The sequence below is a fragment of the Lactuca sativa genome, chromosome 4 (genome assembly GCF_002870075.4).
Source record: "Lactuca sativa cultivar Salinas chromosome 4, Lsat_Salinas_v11, whole genome shotgun sequence".
Taxonomy (NCBI): Eukaryota; Viridiplantae; Streptophyta; class Magnoliopsida; order Asterales; family Asteraceae; genus Lactuca; species Lactuca sativa.
In genome coordinates, this window is record NC_056626.2 from 296,861,435 (window position 1) to 296,867,890 (window position 6,456).

The window sequence follows — 6,456 nt, forward strand, 5'->3', positions numbered from 1 at the left end:
ACTCGATGAGTGGGATGAACAGCTCGTCGAGTCGGATGATGTTGGGCTTGCACTCGGCGAGTTGGATGAACAACTCGGCGAGTTGGATGAAGATTTCCAGGTACTCGGGGAGTCTGTTCTTAGACTCGGCGAGTCAGGTCGCGAAACCCCAAACTCTTCGAGTTGAGACTCGAATCAGTGAGTCGGTTGGAGACTCAGCAAGTTGGACAGGTTAGGACCCGGTAATCGTTGGACTCGGCGAGTCATGGACTGACTTGGCGAGTCATGTCGCGAATAGAAGGACTCGGAGTATATGAACTCGGCGAGTCAGTAAGTGGACTCGGCAAGTAGGGTTGACCTGGAAAGGTTGACTTTGCCCAGGACTTTGTCTTAGACCAGATTTGACTTGGTTAACTGTCGGGGGTCAGTTAGACTAAGTGTTGCATTGATATTGATAGCTCGTGGAGCAAGTAGAGCAGGAGTTCAGTGAGTGGTCGGGCAGCAGCTAGTGGGATCATTAGCAAGTTCAGCCAGTACAGGTGAGTTTCCCTTTTGTATGAATGGGTCTATGGCCACAATGCCGGCCCATGTAGTTATGAGTAGAAGACCTGGGGGTTAGCCCTAGGCATAGTATGCTAGTTTGATATTCGGACGAGGTCCAATGATAGAGGGTGGGTGCCCAAGAAATGGTTTATGTGATAGTTTATACTTGTTGTCTGCGTGATACTTGTATGTGCCTGGTAGGGAGGTGAGTGGGGGTGAGGTCCCGTATCTCACCAATAGCAGAGTGTGGATGGTGATCCACATCTCAGTAGCAGCAGTCCAGGGGCGAGGCCCAAGCTAGGAAAGGAGTGAGGGTGGGCTGGGCCCGTATCTCACTATCAGCAGGAGTATGGACGGAGTTCCATGACTCATCAGTAGCAGGACACGGGCGGGGCCCAGAGATAGGCGAGGCCTTAGAGCAAGAGCTGATAGTATATGTTTAGCTTATGTGATGTTACATGATATGTGTATGTGCTATCATATGTTAGTGGGCAGGGCCCTGTGATAGGTGAGGCCTAAGTGAAACAAATCTGTACCCGAGAAGGGCTCGAAGCCAGGCGGGGCCTGGAGCGGCGGGGCCGTTGTAGCGGGCGAGGCCCCGGATAGCGGGCGTGGCCCAGTATGTGCAGTATGTGATTATGCATGGTATGTGGTAGGGTGGGGAACTCACTAAGGTTCGTGCTTATGGTTTTCAGTTTTGTTTTCAGGTACTTCCGGTAGCGGAGGGAGGAGCTCGGGGTGATCGCATGGCACACACCATAGATTAGTCAGCCTGGGAATGTTTACTCTGAGAATGAACATGTGTTTTGAAAACATATACTCAGATTATGTTTTGGAATGATGTCTTTGTTTAAAGTAATGTTTTATTAAAAGAAATTTTTGGTCTTGAATTTGGGTCGTTACATCCATTAGGCCCAATAAGGAAATCCTAGTCCAAAGTAAACTCAAACTGGAATTTCAAAGGTTTCCAATTCTTTGTTGACCACTTGTAGGGCTAGAATGAAGTATTTGATGAAGTTTTGTTGTTATAGAATAAGCATCACGCATGCTTTCATGTTATTGATTCATAGTTGTTTTAAGTGTTGTAGTTACAAGGCACCAAAATTCCTAGTTGTGACATCATCCCCCCGTTAGAAGGAATTTCGTCCCGAAATTCTTTTGAAAGCTAGATTTGAGAGTGTGAGAATAGATGAGGGTACTTCTGCTTCATTTGATCTTCGCGCTCCTACGTGAATTCTGGTCCGTGTCTCGCGTTCCATCGAACTTTCACAATTGGAATGCGGCTCTGCTTGGTACGCTTTACCTCTCGGTTCATGATTTCAACCGGATCTTCGATGAACAGAAGGTTCTATTTGATTTCGATTTCCTCTAATGGAATGACGAGAGTCTCGTCAGATAAGCACTTTTCAAGTTGGAGACGTGGAAAACAGGGTGTACACTTCTGAGCTCGGCAGGTAGTTGCAATCTATAAGCCACCGGACCGATTCGGGCAAGAATCTCGAAGGTTCCAATGTATCGAGGGTTCAGTTTGCCCCGATTTCCAAAACAAATCACTCCTTTCCAAGGAGAGAATTTTAGTAACACCCTATCTCCGACTTCAAATTCCAAGGGCTTTCGTCGTTTATCGGCGTAGCTCTTTTGTCTGTCTCGTGACGATTGTAGTTGTGCTCTGATCTGAATTATCTTCTCGGTCGTCTCGCGTATGATTTCCGATCCCGTTAAGGCGTTGTTTGGAGTTTGCCCTCTCGCTAGTTGGGTGTTTCATACCTTAGCCCAGCACAATGGTGATCTACACTTGCGCCCGTATAATGCTTCGAAAGGAGCAACTTTGATACTCAAGTTATAACTGTTGTTATACGAGAACTCGATCAAAGGCAAGTGGGTATCCCATGATCTTCCAAAGTCTATTACACACGCTTGGAGCATATCTTCCAGTGTTTGAATGGTTCGCTTGCTTTGACCATCCGTTTGTGGGTGGTAGGCAGTGCTCATATCGAGTTGTGTTCCCATAGCTTTCTGAAGTGATTGCCAAAAGCGTGAAGTAAATCTACTATCCCTATCTGAGATGATTGATACTGGTACTCCGTGGAGTCTCACGATTTCCTTGATGTAGATTCTTGTCAGGCGCTCCATCTTGTATGATTCTTTTATAGGCAGGAAATGGGCCGATTTCGTTAGTCTATCAACTATTACCCAGATCGTGTCCAAACCGTCCGACGACTTGGGTAGTTTGGTCACGAAATCAATGGTAATCCTTTCTCATTTCCACTCGGGAATTACTGGCTGCTGTAGCAATCCAGAGGGCTTCTGATATTCAACCTTTACTTTAGCACAAGTGAGGCACTTGCTCACGTAAGCGGCAATCTCTGCCTTCATATTTGGCCACCAATAATGTTGCTTAACATCCAAGTACATCTTGTCTGAACCCGGATGGAGGGAGTATCGCGTCTTGTGAGCCTCGTTCATGACTACCTCTTTGAATCCCCCAAGTTTAGGGACCCATATGCGGTTCATGAAGTAGTATGCTCCATCTTCCTTCACCTCCAAGTTCTTCTCCATTCCACGCAGCGCTTCACTTGTTTTGTTTTCCGCCTTCATGGCATCTGACTGAGCTGTTCTGATTTGCGAGGTCAGGTGGGATTGGATGGTTATCGAGAGAGTTTTCACACGACGAATTAAGTATTCCTTCCGACTCAAGGCATAGGCTACTACGTTAACCTTGCCTGGATGATACTTGATTTCGCACTCGTAGTCGTTTAGCAGTTCGACCCATCTTCGTTGCCTCATGTTTAGCTCCTTTTGATTCAAGATGTGTTGAAGAATCTTGTGGTCAGTGAAGATAGTGCACTTGGTACCGTATAGGTAGTGTCTCCAGATCTTCAGGGTGAAGACCACTGCTCCCAGTTCCAGATCATGGGTCATATTATTCACTTCATGTATCTTTAGCTGCCGGGACACGTAAGCTATCACCTTTCCACGCTGCATGAGTACACAGCCTAAACCCTGATTTGACGCATCACAGTAGACTATAAAGTCTTCTGTTCCTCCGGTTAGTGATAGCACCGACGCACTGTAGAGTGCTTGCTTCAGAGATCGAAACGCGGCTTTCTGCTTGTCCGTCCATACGAAGGGTACACCTTTTTGTGTGTAACACCCAAAGTCAGGAAGGCCAAGAAAGGAAAGAAAACCCTAATTTTAAGGGACGACTCGTCGAGTCCAAGGAGGAACTCGGCGAGTCCAAGCGGGATCCGGGTCAAAGAGTAAGTGACCGACTTGGCGAGTCGGCCAAGGAGACTCGGCGAGTCTGGTCTGAACGAGGAAAACCCTAAATCCGGGACTTGGAGCCTATTTAAACGTCTCATTCTCTTCCCTAGGGTTCCTTTACAGCCTCCCTCACCCAGAACACCGAACCCTAAGCCCCATTGTTGGTCATTCAAGCTTCCATGCCATTTTTGGGTGATTTGAAGGAAGAAGAAAGAGGGAAATCATTGAAGCTTCAAGGATTGGCCTTAGATCTGGAGTTTGTGGAACCTTTATGAGTTATTGAAGGTGCTAAGTCGTTTCCTTCATTTAGATCTATTCTAGTTATGAGTTTTGGGGCTTTTTAGCCATGATTAGTTATCCATTTGAGAGAAGCCAGATCTGAAGTTGCTACTTCGGATCTAAGGATATTTTGTCCTTGTGAAGCATAAAGTATCTGCCCTTGAGTTGATTATAGAGCCTCTTTGCCTTAAACCCTAGTTCATGGTGTATTTAGCCTAGATATACTTCTCTACACGTAAAGTTTGCAACTTTACATGAGGAATAGGCTTGGGAAGGGTAGATCTACAGTTTGGAGTCCATGCATCACTCAAAATTCCTCTGCATGTATGAAGGTATGAATGGACTCGGCGAGTCCTTTGAGTGGACTCGGCGAGTAGCATGAAGATTAGGAGGAACTCGATGAGTGGGATGAACAACTCGTCGAGTCGGATGAAGATTGCCTTGTACTCGGCGAGTCTGTTCTTGGACTCGGCGAGTCAGTTCGTGAAACCCCAAACCCTTCGAGTTGAGACTCGAATCAGTGAGTCGAGTGGAGACTCGGTGAGTCGGACAGGTCAGCACTTGGAAATCGGTAGACTCGGCGAGTCGAGTCGCGAATGAAAGGACTTTGAGCATATGAACTCGGCGAGTTAGTAGATAGACTCGGCGAGTAGGGTTGACCTGGAAGGTTGACTTTGTCCAGCGTTGACTTGGTTGACTTTCGGGGGTCAGTTAGACTAAGTGTGCATTGATATTTCTAGCTCGGGGAGCTAGTGGAGCAGGAGTTCAAAGAGTTGCCGGGCAGCATCCAGAAGGTTATCAGCAAGTTCAGCAGTTCAAGGTGAGTTTCCCTTTGTGTGAATGGGTCTACGGCCACAATGCCGGCCCATGTAGTTATGAGTAAGAAGACCCGCGGGTTAGCCCTAGGCACAGTATGCTAGTATGATATTCAGGACGAGGTCCAATGATAGCGGGTGGGTGCCCAAGGAATGGTTTACGTGATAGTTTATACTTGTTGTCTGTGTGATACTTGTATGTGCCTGGTAGGGAGGTGAGTGTGAGCGAGGTCCCGAATCTCACTAATAGTAGAGTGTGGATGGTGTTCCATATCTCATTAGCAACAGATCAGGGGCGAGGCCCAAGTTAGGGAAAGAGTGAGTGTGGGCTGGGCCCGTATCTCACTATCAGTAGGAGCATGGACGGGGTTCCATGACTCATCAGTAGCAGGACAAGGGCGAGGCCCAGGATAGGCGAGGCCTTAGGACAGGATCCGTTAGTATGTGTTTAGCTTATGTGTTGTGATATGTTTATGTGCTATTATATGTTAGCGGGCGAGGCCCTGTGACAGGCGAGGCCTAAGTGAAACAGATCTGTATCCGAGCGAGGCTCGAGGCCAGGCGGGGCCGTTGTAGCGGGCGAGGCCCGTGGCAGGGGGCGAGGCCCAGGATAGCGGGCGTGTCCAATATGTGCTGTATGTGGTTATGCATGGTATGTGGTAGGGTGGGGAACTCACTATGCTTCATGCTTACGGTTTTCAGTTTTGGTTTTAGGTACTTCCAGTAGCGGAGGGAAGAGCTCGGGGTGATCGCATGGCACACACCACAGATTAGATAGCCTGGGAATGTTTTACTCTGATAACGAACATGTGTTTGGGAATTAATACTCTGATTATGTTTTGGATTGATGATTTTGCTTTAAGTAATGTTTTATTAAAAGAAATTTTTAATCTTAAATTTTGGGACGTTACAAGTTGGTATCACAGCCATGGTTTGAGGGATTCGGACATACCCTCAGGTGTGTCTGAACTCAAACTAAGGGATTGGATAAAAGTTTTCAAAATGAAAGGACAAGTTTTGTAAAAAGAGTTTTAGAAATGAAACAGTTTTAGAAAAGCGAAAATAATTCAGAAAGAAAATAATTTTGATAAGAGAAAAGGATGTGGTGCATGCAATCAGCCGAGCTCAAGTAAGTACCCCAAAATACCCATACAAGTTTATGTTATGATTATCAGTTAGTAGAACAATATGCTAGATTAGGACTAAGGATCTAGGGAGGATGACTTATGTGCCTATTATATGTGCTTTGAGCTGCATGATAGTGCTGATTAGACAGTAGTAGGATAGCCTGTTTAGGTTATGCATGAGTTTATGAGTTTGTGTTGCATGCTAGTTCAGATTCTTGCTATGTGGATATGATTGCTTGAGTATGTTGTGGTTAGATTTTCCCCTTGTCTGAATGCTGCTTGCTTTGTGCAATATGGGATTCCGAGTGATGGGAGTTAGCCATTAGGTGGATACGTCACGTCACACGTGATCAGGGTTGAATAATGTCAGAGTGCTGGATTTGGCCCTATTTCGCAGCTCTTGTTTGAGTCCAACCGTTGTAGGGACGATTCTTTTACTCGAAGGATTA